Here is a 20,280-nt window from a genome sequence, read left to right as displayed (position 1 = left end):
GAAACCGCCCGGTGTCTCCAGGTCTCTTTTATGCATACAACCGTCTCTCATGATTCTCAAATCAAGTGTTAGCTATGATAAAATCATGCTCTGTGCAGGCGGCTTCCCCTTTCATCCCTTTCCCCTAGTCCATATTCACCAGTATACACAGTTTACTTGAAAAGTATGAAGTTCTAACAAAAAGGTGACGTGCAGAAAGAAATGTCATTTTCCTCGCCCACAAAATAAGGACAAAAGCGTGCACCGAATATAGGCTTCTGAAGGTATCGGCAAAACGGAAACGCACGCGGATATAGCATGCAATTTAGATTACTAGCACCGAATACCCATTGAAATCGTATGTACTGTTCTCAAGTTATGTTTTCCGCCAGTTTGAAAAGTACGATTTCGAGAAAAACACGCCGCGTGGAGAGGCGGTTCGAGGCGTCCTGTCACGGACTGCGCGGCCCCTCCCACCGGAGGTTCGAGTCCTCCCTCGGGCACGGGTGTGTGTGTTGTTCTTAGCATAAGTTACTTTAAGTAGTGTGTAAGTCTAGAGACCGATGACCTCAGCAGTTTGGTCCCTTAGTTATTCACACACATTTGAACATTTTGAGAAAAACACGTTTTAAAGTTTGGGTTTCATATCTTACAGTTAAGTTAAACTTATCTCTAGTAAGGGATAAGTGGACCATACAGCAATCCTTCCACATCGGAAAGGAGGTCCTCCTCCATCTTCCTCGTGGCCAAGGCGGTCCTGCGGGCTCTTTAGAAGCTTATGTCGTCAGCTACTCTGCTCGCTTGAGACGATTTTCGACCATTTTTTGCAGAAGTTGTAACAGGCTGGTCCGATCTCAAGTTCGAGCACGTTCATAATTTCCATAATGCCTGCTTGGCCTTTGTTCAGACCACATGTCGACTATTTCTTTCCTGGTGTGAATGGTTTACGGAGACAGTTTTCCACAAATCGCCTTGTAGCTCGACAACGGAGTTTCTGGCGAACGTGTGATGAACTTCACAATAAAGTAGACATGCAAGAGAACATTTTAAGACAAAAACAAAACATCGATTTTTAGAAATGTTCAAAGAAGGCTAGCTCCTGTGAAACCGCTCCCCTCTCTCCTTACAGACTTACTCTGTGTACAATATTAGCGTGTTCTTCTCTGGCACAACTGCGATGACAAAACTGACTTTTAATCTACGGGTTTTTCAACAGATCTTTTTCAAAACTACCAAAAGCAACCAGTCGCAAAATCATGTTTTCTTTATTTACTTTTGCAAATCGATTTCAACTGATTAACAGCCATCATCGGTGCTACAAATACAGGAATAAAAATAAAAATATTTAATAACAGTGACCAAATGAATAAATGTACATAAAGCAACGTAAAACCAATTAAATGTATATAGAAGCATTAAACCATTTAAAATGCACATACAAATTTACCTTTCAAAGAATATGCGCCCTGAGTAGTAACACTGCCTTAAGCAGAGGTCAAACATAAAGTGATGTACGCAGCTCGTGGTCGTGCGGTAGCGTTCTCGTTTCCCACGCCCGGGTTCCCGGGTTCGATTCCCGGCGGGGTCAGCGATTTTCTCTGCCTCATGATGACTGGGTGTTGTGTGATGTCCTTAGGTTAGTTAGGTTTAAGTAGTTCTAAGTTCTAGGGGACTGACGACCATAGCTGTTAAGTCCCATAGTGCTCAGAGCCATAAAGTGATACATCGAGAATTGACTATGACAACGAGAAACCATAAGGGGGCGCTGCAAAGCAAACCCACCGTCTATGCGAAAAGATAAATAAAAATGAGAAGAAGAAATGACATACAAAGTGAGGTGAAATGTAATGATACAATACTGAAATATTTACAACAATGGACATACTGACAAAGATTTTGTCAACCACATAGTACAGTCATATACGCCAAAAAGCGATTGTACAAATTAGTAAAATAGGAACAAACGTAGGTGAGAAGCACACCATAGAAAAAACTTTTAAAAAACTTTTTTAAAAATTTAAAATTATTTATCATTTTATGAAGAGCAAAATTTAATCATAATGCCAAAACGTAAAACGGTATTGGCATCCATCTAGCGTACAGTTAATGATATTCAGGAAGATCCGGTTTTTTTTCGGCAGATGGCGCCACATTGCTGAATGCACATGTAAAGTAAACTAAGTTGAGATAAGAAAATTACGGACATGAACGAAACACACGTATTAAAGGAACAATAACAAATGCAGAAATAAAGTGCTAGCACACTTCATACATGGGAAAATTAACACAGGCTCGATAGGATGAATTGAGAACTTGTAGGGGCTCTTACGGTGTGATTGTATATGATGAGACGTAAATCCACAGCCTATTTATGTTTTAATAATCGCCAACTGTGTTTTTTTTTTTTTTTTTTTTTTTTTTTTTTTTTTTTTTTTTATGGTTACCTTTTTAATTGTGTCCCCATGAACATCTCCATGTCAGTGTATTTTTACCTCCATTGTCTCCCCTTACTCTGTTTTATGTCCCCCTTTTTTATCGCCTTATATATGTAGCATTTTATTCTTGTTTTAGTTGTCATGTCACTCGGCTGAAGAGCGGCAGATTGTGCCGCTGACAGCCCTTCCCTGCCCATATGGGGCAGGGGAATGAAATCACAATAAAGAAAAAAAGAAAGAACACACCATATGTCTGTCGGTGCAGCCGACAATGACGGAAAAAGCCCCATAGCCCCATTAAAGAGCGTCAATGCAAACTTAGTCACAGTAACGTAATTCATATCACCAATCTATTTATCTATCTCCCCCCTCCCCGCCTTTCACTGTTCCCTCCTCTTCCCCTCTCTCGTTTTTCCTTGTCCTATAATTTCCAATCCCATCAAGCAAATGCTCGGCAAAGAGCTCCCAAAAATGAACTCCCCTCACATTCACCTGATCATCTCCATATCATCTCCATATCCTCTAGCAAATCAAGATAATTTCCATTTTCTGCTCTATGTAATAACCTCACATGCGTCTCAATTCGAGGAAGTTCATGTCCACTGTTTATAATGTGCATTGCAAAATTCGACCTATCAGCCGCATCCTTTCTGTCAACGGCGACATGTTCAGCAAACCTAGTTTCAATTTTTCGTCGTCTGACCTACGTAACATGCTTTACAACTTGGACAAAGTATTTTGTATACCCCCAACTGGTGTAAAACTTTTGCTTTATCTACACCATGATCTAAAATTTGTCTCAAATTATTCTTAGTTGAAAAAGCAATCTTAACCTTGAGTTTCCTAAAAATAGCTAAAACTTTAAGACTAATTGCCCCATAGTATGGAAAAGAAATATATTTCATTGCTTCATTTTTCCCTATAATTACTTCATTTGCTCCCACATCTCTATATTTATTGGCAAATTTTTCATAAATTTTTTGAACAAAGGGTAGCAGATAATCATTAGATTTAACTATGGAAAAAATAAGATCTAACTCAGTTTTACGATCCTCTTCAGAAAGTGGGGTACAGAAAACACGATTAAATGCAAATCTGAAAAACGCCATTTTTATGCACAACTTGGGAACCACATGGAGCCCACCATTCATATATTTTTCATGTAATGAGGCAAACCCATCATCCACCCCGACAGCAGTTTAAATATCACAGTGCATTACCACATATGGTCCTTTCTCTGACTTTGAACTGCTTACCCAGTCAGATACAGAGGGAACGACAATGTAACCGGCTTCGAACCACTTCGCAGCTAGGCGTTTCTCACACGCCCTGATCAGCCAGGATACTATGGCCGCCGACCTACTTCCGATACAAACGTGTCCAGGCGCCTGGTAGTCAGACACACGCACAGTGCATGTAGTATCAATGAGCGTGCTCTCTGTGTCTAGAAAGGGGAAGACGCACGATCTATCTGCGTATCACTGAGGGCAGATTGTGATGGCCGGGAGGCTCGGTACGAGCATTTCGGAAACTACACGACCTGTCAGGCGTTCGAGGAGTGCTGTGGTGAGTGTCTTCAACACGTGGCGAAACCGCGGTAAATCCTCGTCCAGACGTCGTGGCCTTGGGCGGCCACCCTTCATTACAATATCGGACGTCGTAGGATGGGTAGACTTATAAAATAGGACAGGCGGCGAACTGTGGAGGGAACTAACATTACGCTTTAATGCTGGGCAGAGTACAAGCGTATCTGAACACTCAGTGCACCGAACTCTCGTAACGATGGGCCTCCGCAGCCGACGGCCCATGCACGTGCCAATGTTAACACCACGACATGGACAACTACGACTGAAATGGACACGTGTGACCATCGCCACTGGACATTGGCGCAGTGCCAGAGCGTTGCATCGTCTGATGGTTCAAATGGCTCTGAGCACTATGGGACTTAACATCTGAGGTCATCAGTCCCCTAGAACTTAGATCTACATTACTGGCCATTAAAGTTGCTACACTGCGAAGATGACGTGCTACAGACGCGAAATATAACCGACAGGAAGACGATGCTCTAATATGCAAAAGTTTAGCTTAACAGAGCATTCACACAAGGTTGGCGCCGGTGGTGACACCTACAACGTGCTGACATGAGGAAAATTTCCAACCGATTTCTCATACACAAACAACAGTTGACCGGCGTTGCCTGGTGAAACGTTGTTGTGATGCCTCGTGTAAGGAGGAGAAATGCGTACCATCACGTTTCCGACTTTGATAAAGATCGGATTATAGCCTATCGCGATTGCGGTTTATCGTATCGCGACATTGCTGCTCGCGTTGGTCGAGATCCAATGACTGTTAGCAGAATATGGAATCGGTGGGTACAGGAGGGTAATACGGAACGCCGTGCTGGATCCCAACGGCCTCGTATCACTAGCAGTCGAGATGACAGCCATCTTATCCGCATGGCTGCAACGGATCGTGCAGCCACGTCTCGATCCCTGAGTCAACAGATTGGGACGTTTGCAAGACAACAACCATCTGCACGAACTGTTCGACGACGTTTGCAGCAGCATGGACAATCAGCCCAGAGACCATGGGTGCGGTTACCGTTGACGCTGCATCACAGAGAGGAGCGCCTGCGATGGTGTACTCAACGACGAACCTGGGTGCACGAATGGCAAAACGTCATTTTTTCGGATGAATCCAGGTTCTGTTTACAGCATTATGATTGTCGCATCCGTGTTTGGCGACATCGCGGTGAACGCACATTGGAACCGTGTATTCGTCATTGCCATACTGGTGATGGTATGGGGTGCCATTGGTCACATCTCGGTCACCTCTTGTTCGCATTGACGGCACGTTGAACGGTGGGCGTTACATTTCAGATGTGTTACGACCCGTTGCTCTACCCTTCATTCGATCCATGCGAAACCCTACATTTCAGCAGGATAATGCACGACCGCATGTTGCAGGTCCTGTACGGGCCTTTATGGATACAAAAAATGTTCGACTGCTGCCCTGGCCAGCACATTCTCCAGATCTCTCACCAACTGAAAACGTCTGGTCAATGGTGGCCGAGCAACTGGCTCGTCACAATACGCCAGTCACTGCTCTCGATGAACTGTGGTATCGTGTTGAAGCTGCATGGGCAGCTGTACCTGTACACGCCATCCAAGCTCTGTTTGACTCAATGCCAAGGCGTATCAAAGCCGTTATTACGGCCAGAGGTGGTTGTTCTGGGCACTGATTTCTCAGGATCTATGCAACCATATTGCGTGAAAATGTAGTCACATTTCAGTTCTAGTATAATATATTTGTCCAATGAATACCCGTGTATCATCTGCATTTCTTCTTGGTGTAGCAGTTTTAATGGCCTGTAGTGTAGAACTGCTTAAACCCAACTAACTCAATGAAATCACACACATCCATCCCTGAGGCAGGATTTGCACCTGCGACCGTAGCGGTTGCGCGGTTCCGGGCTGAAGCGCCTAGAACCGCTCGGTCACAATGGCTGGCTTGCATGGTCTAGTGAATCCCGATACCTTCTCCATCATACCGATGGGAGGACGAGCATCCGTCGTCTTCTCTGGGAATAGCTCGTTGACACCCGTACTGCGGGACGGAGACAAGCTGGCGGCGGTTCCATTATACTCTGGGGATTATTCACGTGGGCATCCATGGTTCCACTGGAGATCTTGCAATGCACCAAGACAGACTAGGAGTATCGTACACAGGTTGCAGACCACGTAAACATCTCATGACGATCATACTTCCGGACGGCAGTGGTATTTTTCAACAAGATAATACGAAATGTCACAAGGCCAGGAGTGCGATGGAGTGATTCGAAGACCACGGTGGCGATCAACAAAAGCAAATCAAGGATAATAGAATGTACTCGAATCAAATCAGTTGATGCTGAGGAAATTAAATGGGAAAACGAGACACTTAAAAGTGGCAGATGAGTTTTGCTATTTGGGGAGCAAAATAACTGATGATAGTCGAAGTATAGCGGATATAAAATATAGACTGGCAATGGCAAGGAAAGCTTTTCTGAAGAAGAGAAATTTATTTTCATCGAATATAGATTTAAGTGTTAGGAAATCTTTTGTGAAGGTATCTGTCTCAAGCGTAGCCATGCATGGAAGTGAAGCATGGACGAAAAACAGACAAGAACAGAATAGAAGCTTGCGAAATGTAGTGCTTCAGAAGAATGTTGAAGATTTGATGGGTAAACGACATAACTAATGATGAGGTACTGCATAGACTTGGGGAGACTAGAAATTTGTGGCACAACGTGACCACATTCTTAGACATTATGGGTCACCAGTTTAGTACTGAAAGGAAGTATAGGAGGTAACAATCGTAGAGGGAGAACAAGAGATAAATACAGTAATCCAGATTCAGAAGGACAAAGATTGCAGTCGTTACTCGTGAATGAACAGGCTCGCGCAGGATAGAGTGCCAAGGAGAGCTGCATCAAACCAGTCTTCGGAATGAAGACTACAAAAGCAACAAGAAGATTGAATCCGTGCGAAAAAATGAATTTTTCAACAAGCGGTAGTAAAAGCATTAAACGATATAGATGTAGAAGCGAACATCTACATCTACATCTATATCCATACTCCGCAAGCCACCTGAGGTGTGTGGCGGAGGGTACCTTGAGTACCTCTATCGGTTCTCCCTTCTAATCCAGTCTCGTATTGTTCGTGGAAAGAAGGACTGTCGGTATGCCTCTGTGTGGGCTCTAATCTCTCTGATTTTATCCTCATGGTCTCTTCGCGAGATATACGTAGGAGGGAGCAATATACTGCTTGACTCCTCGGTGGAGGTATGTTCTCGAAACTTCAACAAAAGCCCGTACCGAGCTACTGAGCGTCTCTCCTGCAGAGTCTTCCACTGGAGTTTATCTATCATCTCCGTAACGCTTTCGCGATTAACAAATGATCCTGTAACGAAGCGCGCTGCTCTCTGTTGAATCTTCTCTATGTCCTCTAGCAACCCTATCTGGTACGGATCCCACACTGCTGAGCAGTATCGGCGAACAAGCGTACTGTAACCTACTTCCTTTGTTTTCGGATTGCATTTCCTTAGAATTCTTCCAATGAATCTCAGTCTGGCATCTGCTTTACCGACGATTAATTTTATATGGTCATTCCATTTTAAATCACTCCTAATGGCTACTCCCAGATAATTTATGGAATTAACTGCTTCCAGTTGCTGACCTACTATATTGTAGCTAAATGGTAAAGGATCTTTCTTTCTATGTATTCGCAGCACATTACACTTGTCTGCATTGAGATTCAATTGCCATTCCCTGCACCATGCGTCAATTCGTTGCAGATCCTCCTGCATATCAGTACAATTTTCCATTGTTACAACTTCTCGATATACTACAGCATCATCCGCAAAAAGCCTCAGTGAACTTCCGATGTTATCCACAAGGTCATTTATGTATACTGTGAATAGCAATGGTCCTACGACACTCCCCCGCGGCAACCCTGAAATCACTCTTAGTTCGGAAGACTTCTCTCCATTGAGAATGACATGCTGCGTTCTGTTATCTAGGAACTCTTCAATCCAATCACACAACTGGTCTGACAGTCCATATGCTCTTACTTTGTTCATTTAACGACTGTGGGGAACTGTATCGAACGCCTTGCGGAAGTCAAGAAACACGGCATCTACCTGGGAACCCGTGTCTATGGCCCTCTGAGTCTCGTGGACGAATAGCGCGAGCTGGGTTTCACACGATCGTCTTTTTCGAAACCCATGCTGATTCCTACAGACTAGATTTCTAGTCTCCAGAAAAGTCATTATACTCGAACATAATACGTGTTCCAAAATTCTACAACTGATAGACGCTAGAGATATAGGTCTATAATTCTGCACATCAGATCCGCGGACCGTTGCTTTGGGCAGAAATTATACAGATGCGTTACTTCGCGACGTTCCGTGCCTTCAGTTGCCTCTTCGTGCAACGGCCGGATGCACTAGTCCGCACGGAAAGGTGAACAGGTGCAAAATGCATCTTAACACCTACCGACTTAGCCACCAACCCACACATCTCGAACATAATATTTTTCTAAGATTATTTCTTAGTATGCCATCGTCTTAGACAGTGTGTCATTGACAATGCCCTCATATGCCCGAAAGTGGCGCACTGGATAAGTCAATACTGTAGAACAACGCTGCGTGTTCTCATTCATAAAAACGGTAAAAAGAAGTTACTTTAGTACAGGGCAATTACAAATGATTGAAGCGATTTCATAAATTCACTGTAGCTCCATTCATTGACATATGGTCACGACACACTACAGATACGTAGAAAAACTCATAAAGTTTTGTTCAGCTGAAGCCGCACTTCAGGTTTCTGCCGCCAGAGCGCTCGAGAGCGCAGTGAGACAAAATGGCGACAGGAGTCGAGAAAGCGTATGTCGTGCTTGAAATGCACTCACGTCAGCCTGTCACAACAGTGTAACGACACTTCAGGACGAAGTTCAACAAAGATCCACCATCTGCTAACTCTATTCGGCGATGGTATGCGCAGTTTAAAGCTTCTGGATGCCTCTGTAAGGGGAAATCAACGGGTCGGCCTGCAGTGAGCGAAGAAACGGTTGAACGCGTGCGGGCAAGTTTCACGCGTAGCCCGCGGAAGTCGACGAATAAAGCAAGCAGGGAGCTAATCGTACCACAGCCGACGGTTTGGAAAATCTTACGGAAAAGGCTAAAGCAGAAGCTTTACCGTTTACAATTGCTACAAGCCCTGACACCCGATGACAAAGTCAAACGCTTTGAATTTTCGGCGCGGTTGCAACAGCTCATGGAAGAGGATGCGTTCAGTGCGAAACTTGTTTTCAGTGATGAAGCAACATTTTTTCTTAATGGTGAAGTGAACAGACACAATGTGCGAATCTGGGCGGTAGAGAATCCTCACGCATTCGTGCAGCAAATTCGCAATGCACCAAAAGTTAACGTGTTTTGTGCAGTTTCACGGTTTAAAGTTTACGGCCCCTTTTTCTTCTGCGAAAAAAACTTTACAGGACACGTGTATCTGGACATGCTGGAAAATTGGCTCATGCCACAACTGGAGACCGACAGCGCCGACTTCATCTTTCAACAGGATGGTGCTCCACCACACTTCCATCATGATGTTCGGCATTTCTTAAACAGGAGATCAGCAATTCATGTCATGGCCTCCACGCTCTCCCGACTTAACCCCATGCGATTTCTTTCTGTGGGGTTATGTGAAAGATTCAGTGTTTAAACCTCCTCTACCAAGAAACGTGCCACAACTGCGAGCTCGCATCAACGATGCTTTCGAACTGATTGATGGGGACATGCTGCGCCGAGTGTGGGAGGAACTTGATTATCGGCTTGATGTCTGGCGAATCACTAAAGGGGCACATATCGAACATTTGTGAATGCCTAAAAAAACTTTTTGAGTGTTTGTATGTGTGTGCAAAGCATTGTGAAAATATCTCAAATAATAAAGTTATTGTAGAGCTGTGAAATCGCTTCAATCATTTGTAATAACCCTGTACTTGTATCGGATTAGACGAGATATTGCCAAACTCTGCGTCTGACGGAACACTTTGAGAATCCTGGTACTTACAAGGGGACCCTCCATATTGTAAATAACGGATTTTGATGCGCTTCAAATATGTTGTAGAGGCACTTACCCTGAGTACCTGGCTATCCCGTTTTTTAGCGACGAGCCTTGGTTTTTAAGAAAGTCGACTTTGAAGTTCATTGCGTGATTTGTATATCCATAACCACGCATCTGTCGAGCAAATCAGCGTAGCGCAGCGGTAAAAGTTCACGGCTACCGCACTGGAGGCATCGTGTTCGAAACCTACTCGTGTACTTTTTTCCTTCAAAATCGACCGAAATTTTCAATTTCATTTCAAAGAACATGAACAAACAGTGTAAGATGCGCAAAATTATAAAGATGTATTAAGTTATTAATTTTTTCAAATATTCATTCCGTTTGTGGTTCGCAGTTGGAGTTCCAAATTTTCGTGCAACGGTCGCTTCTTGTATTACCTGAAATCGATCTCCGCCCACTATCGTCCCCTCTCTCGTGAATAGCGTTAACCATAATGGGAACCCTAGCTCCTCGGCCAACGAGGATGCGAACAGCATTCCTTTACGTTCGCATCTAACTACAGCGTCACTTGTTCGCAAAGCGTCTCTAATGTCGTGTGCTAGAAAAATTCTGTGAAATGGAAGAACCAAATGTTTCTGCAGTAGTGCAACCAGAAGAGGATCCACAAGTAGAGGAGTTGAATGAAGAATCAAAAGGCAAAATCACAAATGCCATTAAATACGGCGAAAATCTACTCCGCGATTTGAATCTCGTAACCAATACACCGCTGAGCGTGATCTCTGAAAATTCCGTTGCAGTTGGCGATGAGATATGTATCGCAATACAGGATCTCTTGGTCGAAAGACAGATCATTATTGATGATAAATTGATAGATTTCAACGAAGAAGATGAATTGGGAGAATATGATGCCAATCACAAACGGAGTGAATATTTGAAAAAAAAATAATAACTGAATATATCTTTATAATTTCGCACACCTTACACTATTTGTTGATGTTCTTTGAAATAAAATTGAAAAATTCAGTCGATTTTGAAAAAAACAAAAAAAAGTATACGAGCAGGATTCGTACATGGTAGTCGTGAACTTTTACCACTGCCCTACGCTGACTTCCTGAAAACAGGAGAAATGTTATGGATATACAAACCACGCAATGAACTTCAATATCAATTTTCTCCAAAAAACCAAGACCCGTCTCTAAAAAATCGGATAGCCAGGTACTCGGGGTAAGTTCCTCTACCACATCTTTGAAGCGCATCAAACTCCGTGATTTACAGAATGGAGGGTCCCCTTGTTAGCTGGAACACCGTGTTTGTTTTGAAAAATAATAAAATTTTAAAAAATGAGAAGAACTTGTTTCCTTCGGTGATTAATTTTAAATCATAACTAATAAACAGAAATCGCAATAGAATTCCAAAAAAATGCCTAAAAACGAAATGCTCTTAATAGTTTTCGCAGAGCACATATGCACTTCCTGCACAATATTGGTATTCCGCAAAACGCAATTGAGAAAGACCAGACTGGGCACAAGAGGAATAAGTTAGCAGACGGTGGCTCGTTTTGGGCGTTTCCAATATTGGAAGAAAGGGGGGAGGGGGCTGAGGCAAGGGGGAGGGGACATCAGTACAGCTAACCCGTCCCCTTCTCCATCCTCTAGAAAAAAAAAAACACAAACCGATTTAATCCCAACCGATACGCAGACAGGTTTTAATAGAGGCGGAACATGTAATGATACTGACTAGAAGGAAGTGTACGCAGAACCACATTTGTCGCGGCATCTCTAAACTATTTCGCCATTATTTATTTCAAGTTTCTGCAACCAGTCACTATTTATTTTATGCTTAATCTAATATAATGCAGCGCGTTTCGAACATGTTCTGTTCATCTGCAGGCTTTTATACATACATATAGAGAAATGTTACTTAAAAATAAACAGTCTTAAACTATATTAATCTAGAAGTCTTTGTCCATTGTTTTTTACTGTAGCTGCTGGTGTGGCATTTTGGTGGAAGGAGGGGGGCAGTGTACGGTTAGCAATCGAAATCAGCCATACACTGCAAAAAAATGGTTCAAATGGCTCTGAGCACTATGGGAGTTAACTTTTATGGTCATCAATCCCCTAGAACTTAGAACTACTTAAATCTAACTAACCTAAGGACATCACACACATCCATGCCCGAGGCAGGATTCGAAACTGCGACCATAGCGATCTCGCGGTTCCAGACTGTAGCGCCTAGAACCGCTCACCCACTCCGGCCGGCTAAGTAACATTTCTCTATATGTATGTATGTATGTATGTATAAACGCCTGAAGATGAACAGAACATGTTCGAAACGCGTTGCATTATGTTAGATTAAGCATAAAATAAAAAGTGACTGGTAGCAGAAACTTGAAATAAATAATTATCCCACACAGTCACGGTGCACAAGCATAGCCATTATGACTGAAAATAATTACTTCTTCATTGTGAAACATATGATTCCCCGCTCCCTCCACTCCGACCCCTTTCCCCCTCCGCATCACGGATCCTGGCTCTTCTCTTGTGACTCGGTAATATATATATATAGACGACAGAACATCAGCTGACTTCCATGACCTCAATGTTACCTTAGTTGCCGCGCTATGAACTCGAGATGTTCTGACACACGACAAAGAGAAAATGTTATCAAACACTGAGAGTCTGGACATTGATTGTTGTGCACAGGATAGGTAACAAAGACGTTCGTGTCTCTTGCTATAATGACGAGCACAGCAATCACCATAAGAAGAAAATCCAGCGATCCTGCGTGTTATTTTTATAGTGCTAATGTACCTCGCGTTCATAGCAATCTCAAGGAGAATTGCATTTGTAAAAGTGACATTTCCTTTAGTCCGTCATTAGGGCATTTTAATAGCGATATTAAATTTTGTAATTAGCAGCTGGCTTGTGCATGGGAGCGCGGCGGATGCAGATGTGGCTGCGGTGCTAATTGTGGGGACATTTAAAGGCGCAACGCAGAGGCGAGCCAAGCTGAGTCGCGCCGAGCCGCTGCCGCGCGGTTTGGCAACGCGGCCGCCAGCGGGCAGCCGGCGCGCTGCCAAGGTCACGCGCCTGACGTCATGCAGGTGTATTCCTCGCCGGCGCGGCTGCGGCTGCGAGGTTGTGACCCCGCGCTGCCGCTGCTGCCGCCGCCGCCGCCGCCGCCGTCTGCGCGCAGCCTTCTGTTGCGTCACTTGCATTTCATTCCCTCCTGCAGGCGCGCTCGTGTTCCGTTTGGCGGGAACGACGCGACATTCACAGCTTGTAACGGCGTTTTATCTACACCGTTACGACAGACGCTCGCCGACGGAGTGTCGCTCGCCCGTGCGGCAGCTTAGTGCGCTATTAGATCGAGATTAATTACCGAAGTGAAATTTTGTGCTCGGTTGCTTACTGTGTCTCCGCTCGTATCCCTGGAACTTGGTCACTGACGCTTCTACTGCGCTTCATGTTTCCCGCAATTTAAATCTACTGCTACACTACTGGCCATTAAGTTTGCTATACCAACAAGAAATGCAGATGATAATCGGGTATTCATTGGGCAAATATATTATACTAGAACTTATATATTATTACATTTTCACGCAATTTGGGTGCGTCAGTACCTGGAACAACCACCTCTGGGTGTAATAACGGCCTTGATACGCCTGGGCATTGAGTCAAACAGAGCTTAGATGGCGTATACAGGTACAGTTGCCCATGCAGTTTCAACACGATACCACAGTTCATCAAGAGTAGTCACTGGCGTATTGTGACGACCCAGTTGCTCGGACACCATTGACCAGACGTTTTCAATTGGTGAGAGATCTGGAGAATGTGCTGGCCAGGACAGCAGTGGAACATTTTCTGTATCCAGAAAGGCCCGTACAGGACTTGCAACGTTCGGTCGTGCCTTATCCAGATGAAATGTAGGGTTTCGCAGGGATCGAATGAAGGATAGAGCCACGGGTCGTAACACATTTGAAATGTAACGTCCACTGTTCAAAGTGCCGTCAGTGCGAACAAGAGGTGACCGAGACGCGTAACCAAAGGCACCCCATAAAATCACGCCGGGTGATACGCCAGTATGGCGATGACGAATACACGCTTCCAATGTGCGTTCACCGCGATGTCGCCAAACACGGATGCGACCATCATGATGCTGTAAACACAATTTGGATTCATCCGAAAAAATGACGTTTTGCCATTCGTGCACCCAGGTTCGTCGTTGAGTACACCATCGCAGGCGCTCCTTTCTGTGATGCAGCGTCAAGGGTAACCGCAGCCATGGCCTCTGAAGAGCCCATGCTGCCTCTGAGCAGCCCATGCTGCTGCAAACGTCGTCGAACTGTTCGTGCAGGTGGTTGTTGTCTTGCAAACGTCCTCATCTGTTGACTCAGGGATAGAGACGTGACTGCGCGATGCGTTACAGCCATGCGGATAAGATGCCTGTCATCTAGACTGCTACTGATACGAGGCCGATTCCATATTCTGCTAACAGTCATTGGATCTCGAGCAACGCTAGCAGCAATGTCGCGATACGCTAAACCGCAATAGCGATAAGCCACAATCCGACCTTTATCAAAGTCGGAAACGTGATGGTACGCATTTATCCTCCATACACGAGGCATCACAACAACGTTTCACCAGGCAACGCCGGTCAACTGCTGTTTGTGTATGAGAAATCGGTTGGAAACTTTCCTCATGTCAGCACGTTGTAGGTGTCGCCACCGGCGCCAACCTTGTGTGTATGCTCTGAACAGCTAATCATTTGCATATCAGAGCATCTTCTTCCTGTCGGTTAAATTTCGCGTCTGTAGCTCGTCATCTTCGTGGTGCAGCAATTTTAATGGCCAGTAGTGTAAGTATGTATGTCTGTATGCTCCACAGCTCCTCCTAAACCATTGGACCGATTTCAACCAAACTTTGTACACGTTTCACTTACTGTGTGGAAACCGTCGCTGTGGGGATACTTCTCAAAGGCGTGGGGCTGAGTTTGTAAAAGGAGTGCAGCTTACGAAGCGCAAATAGCAAGACTACATTCATACAGTTGTTGAGAATTAGAGGACTTTCTGATTTCCAACCAACTTCGCACGTAATTTCAAAACTTTGCGATAACTTTTTTCGCTGACACTCCCCACAAAATGATGAAAGAAAAAAGTTTATCGCTTACTTAATTTTCGCTGTTCTAGCGGTAAAACTGTCGAATCAGAAATGACGTTTAAATTTATTACTTTCCTTATTACAAACTGCATTTGCAACACTTTTGTAGACAGTATTTACATATACCACTGAATGTATTTGCAAAAATATGTCATTGTCCGACAGATAGTTCAGGAGATATGACATCATGAATATTGAGCTGAGTCAAAATGAAAGAGCAGGGCAGTATTTGCCGGAGATACAGGTGAAGTAGGTGTATTAATTTTTATGAAATATGTTAAATATGTGTGAAATGTATGTGACACGTGTGTACGTGATCAAAGACCTGGATAAAAAGCTCCTCCTAAACTCCTGGTTCGATTTCAACCAAATTTGGTACACATATTACTTACTGCCTAGAAAAGTCCGTCCCCGGTAGCTGAGTGGTCAGCGCGACAGAATATCAATCCTAAGGGCCCGGCTTCGATTCCCGGCTGGGTCGGAGATTTTCTCCGCTCAGGGACTGGAAGTTGTGTTGTCCTAATCATTATCATCATTTCATCCCCATCGACGCTCAAGTCGCCGAAGTGGCGTCAAATCGAAAGACTTGCACCAGGCGAAGGGTCCACCCGACGGGAGGCCGTAGTCACACGACATTATTATTATTATACTGCCTGGAAAGAAATACTGCGGTGGTAAGAACCAGCAATCTCCTACTGGGATTGCGGTGGTTATATGGAAAGAGGAGTGGGTAGGAGGAGGCAGACAGACAGAGATGTGCTAGAAGATGGGAAAATGTGCGCGAGAGGAGGAGGGGTAAATGGACAGGCATGGAAGAGGACGACACGGACATGTATATGAAAGAGGAGGATATGGACAGAGGCAGGCCAGCCTCGGTGGTCTTGCGGTTCTAGGCGCTCAGTCCGGAACCGCGCGACTGCTATGGTCGCAGGTTCGAATCCTGCCTTGGGTATGGATGTGTGTGATGTCCTTAGGTTAGTTAGGTTTAAGTAGTTCTAACTTCTAGGGGACTGATGACCACGGATGTTAAGTCCCATAGTGCTCAGAGCCATTTGACTCATTTGACAGAGGCAGTGAGAGGAAGAGACGGACAGAGAAAGGGGTATGGAGGAGTTTGTCTGAGAGAGAGGGAGCAGGAGATGGTTGGATGGAGGACCAGATGGACAGAGGGGGTAAGACAAGATGGGCAGAAAAAGTAAAGAGGAGAAGATGGACAGAGAGGGAGGGGGGGGGGATGGGCGAAGGAAAGAGGAGAAGATGGATAGAGAATACAGAGAGGAGGGAGGAGGATGGCCAGTCAGGGGGAGCAGGATATGGACACAGAGAGGGGGCAGGAGGGGATGGACAAAGACAGTGGGAGGAGGAGGTGAACAGAGAGGGACAAGGAGATGGAAAGAGGGCGAAGGAGCAGATGGACAGAGAGGGGAAGAACAGATGGACAGAGAGAAGAGGAAAACCAGATGGACAGAGAGAGGGGCAGGGGGAGATGGACAGGTATTCTAGCTGAGTACCCAGCGTTGTTGGAGCACGTATTTATTCCAATTTTCTATCTGTCCATCTCCTTCGTGCTCTCTCTGTGCATCTGCTCCTCCCCCCCACCCTCCTGTGCCCCTCCCCTCCTCTTCCCTATCTGAACCCATCTGCTCCTTCCCCTTCGCTTTCTGTCCATCTCCTCCTTCCCCTTTCTCTCTCCACGTTATCACGTTCTCCCTGATAGGAGGCCAGTGGTTCTTACCCACACACTACTTTTTCCAGAGTGGAAAATGTGTATCAGATTTAGTTGAAATAGCTCCAGGGGTTTAAAATGATCTTTTTACTCGTGGCTGTGCCTGGGCGCGGAAATGTCAGATATATTTCACGCTGTTTGGTACACATATTTTCCCCTCTTTCTTTAGCGTATTTGGCCCTGCAGTTTCATTTTCAAACAGCTCAATGTTTTTGACGTCATATCTCGTGAACTATGTGTCGTACAATGATACATTTTTCTAAAACATGGTTCAACTGGATAAGAGCACTATGGGACTTAACATCTGAGGTCATCAGTCCCCTAGAACTTAGAACTACTTAAATCTAACTAACCTAAGGACATCACACACATCCATGCCTGAGGCAGGATTCGAACCTTCGACCATATTGGTCGCGCAGTTCCAGATTGAAGCGCCTAGAAACGCTCTGCCACTCTGGCCGGCTACATTTTTCTAGGTGCATTCAACGACCACCAGTTTTCCACGCGCCTCTGTACTAGACATCGTATCTCCAAAACTGTGAGTCATACAATGATACATTTTTGTAGGCAGATTCAATGGATGATGTAGATACTCTCTCCGAAGAGTGTTGCGAATAGATTTAGTACTAACGACGCACACTATTGGCCACTAAAATTGCTACACCAAGAAGAAATGCAGATGATAAACGGGTATTCATTGGACAAATATATTATACTAGAACTGACATCTGATTACATTTTCACGTAAATTGCGTGCATAGATCCTGAGAAATCAGTACCGAGAACAACCACCTCTGGCCGTAATAACAGCCTTGATACGCCTGGGCAATGAGTCAAACAGAGATTAGATGGCGTATACAGGTACAGTTGCACATGCAGCTTCAACACGATACCACAGTTCATCAAGAGTAGTGACTGCCGTATTGTGACGACCCAGTCGCTCGGTCACCATTGATCAGACATTTTCAATTGGTGCGAGATCTGGAGAATGTGCTAGCCAGGGCAGTAGTCGAACATTTTCTGTATTCAGAAAGGCCCGCACAGGACCTGCAACATGAGGTCGTACATTATCCTGCTGAAATGTAGGGTTTCGCAGGGGCCGAATGAAGGGTAGAGCCACGGGTCGTAACATATCTGAAATGCAACGTCCACTGCTCAAAGTGCCGTCAATGCGAACAAGAGGTGACCGAGACGTGTAACCAATGGCACCCCATACCATCACGCCGGATGATACGCCAGCATGGCGATGACGAATACACGCTTCCAATGTGCGTTCACTGCGATGTCGCCTAACACGGATGCGACCATCATGATGCTGTAAACAGAACCTGGATTCGTCAGAAAAAATTACGTTTTGTCAACCGTGCACTCACGTTTGTCTTTGAGTACACCATCGCTGGCGCTCCTGTCTGTGATGCAGCGTCAAGGGTAACCGCAGCCATGGTCTCCGAGCTGATAGTCCATGCTGCTGCAAACGTCGTCGAACTGTTCGTACAGATGGTTGTTGTGTTACAAACATCCCCATCTGTTGATTCAAGGATCGAGACGTGACTGCACGATCCGTTACAGCAATGCGAATAAGATGCCTGTCATCTAGACTGCTACGAGGCCGTTGGGATCCAGCACGGCGTTCCGTATTACCCTCCTGAACCCACCGATTCCACATTCTGCTAACAGTCATTGGATCTCGACCAACGCGAGCAGCAATGTCGCGATTCGATGAACTGCAATCGCTATAGGCTACAATCGGACCTTTATCAAAGTCGGAAACGTGATGGTACGCATTTCTCCTCCTTACACGAGGCATCACAACAACGTTTCACCAGGCAACGCCGGTCAACTGCTGTTTGTGTGTGATAAATCGGTTGGAATCTTTCCTTATGTCAGCACGTTGTAGGAGTCGCCACCGGCGCCAACCTTGTGTGAATGCTCTGAAAAGATAATCATTTGCATATCACAGCATCTTCTTCCTGTCGATTAAATTTCGCGTCTGTAGCACGTCATCTTCATGGTGCAGCAATTTTAATGGCCAGTAGTGTAATAATTGGCAATAATAATAGTAGTAACACTAGTAATAGTAATAAAATAATAGTAGCATTGAGAATAATTTTGTATTATACGTAGTGGAAGGGATAATGCAAGAGGAGGAGATTGAAGTGAAAATGACATTGGCTGTTTGAAAGACAAGAATTTTAGTAACGAACTGTGTTGACTAGGGGGCGGAAAAGCGATGGTGGAGAGAGGGTCGACGAGAGTGAGCTTTAGACAAGTATTGCGATAGAAGCCATTAGCTGTCTTTTGAAGTTTGGAAGTTATTTAATTTCTCTGTATTTTCAGTAAGACCGTTCCAAATTCGGTTTACTGATACCAAAGATGATTTAGCGAAAATAGTAGTGTTACGGGATGGTACAGACAGAATTTTACTTTGTTGAGAACGAGTATTTCTATTGTGCTGTTCAAATAGTAATGAAAGGGTTGATGAAAAATAAGACAGAATGCAGTGATTGAGAAGACGCCAGATTAAACACAGAGTACCATTGTCTCTATGCTTATCAGCACGTAGCTACGATAATCGTTCGTAGGCAGGAATGATATGGTCATACAAGCGTGCATCATAAACGTATCACACCTGCTGGATGGCTGTGCGCAGGTTTGTTTGGCTCGGAGACCATGGCTGCGGTTACCCTTGACGCTGCATCACAGACAGGAGCGCCTGCGATGGTGTACTCGACGACGAACCTGGGTGCACGAATGGCAAAACGTCATTTTTTCGGATGAATCCAGGTTCTGTTTACAGCATCATGATGGTCGCATCCGTGTTTGGCGACATCGCGGTGAACGCATATTGGAAGCGTGTATTCGTCATCGCCATGCTGGCGTATCATCCGGCGTGATGGTATGGGGTGCCATTGGTTACACGTCTCGGTCACCTCTTGTTCGCATTGACGGCACTTTGAGCAGTGGACGTTGCATTTCAGATATGTTACGACCCGTGGCTCTACCCTTCATTCGGCCCCTGCGAAACCCTACATTTCAGCAGGATAATGTACGACCGCATGTTGCAGGTCCTGTGCGGGCCTTTCTGGATACAAAAAATATTCGACTGCTGGCCTAGCCAGCACATTCTCCAGATCTCTCACCAACTGAAAACGTCTGGTCAATGGTGGACGAGCAACTGGCTCGTCACAATACGCCAGTGACTACTCTTGATGAACTGTGGTATCGTGTTGAAGCTGCACGGGCAGCTGTACCTGTACACGCCATCCAAGATCTGTTTGACTCAATGCCCAGGCGTATCAAGGCCGTTATTAGGGCCAGAGGTGGTTGTTCTGGGTTCTGATTTCTCAGGATCTATGCACCCAAATTGCGTGAAAATGTAAT

This window comes from Schistocerca serialis, chromosome 3 (genome assembly GCF_023864345.2).
Source record: "Schistocerca serialis cubense isolate TAMUIC-IGC-003099 chromosome 3, iqSchSeri2.2, whole genome shotgun sequence".
Lineage (NCBI taxonomy): Eukaryota > Metazoa > Arthropoda > Insecta > Orthoptera > Acrididae > Schistocerca > Schistocerca serialis.
Note: the sequence above shows the minus strand (reverse complement) of the source record.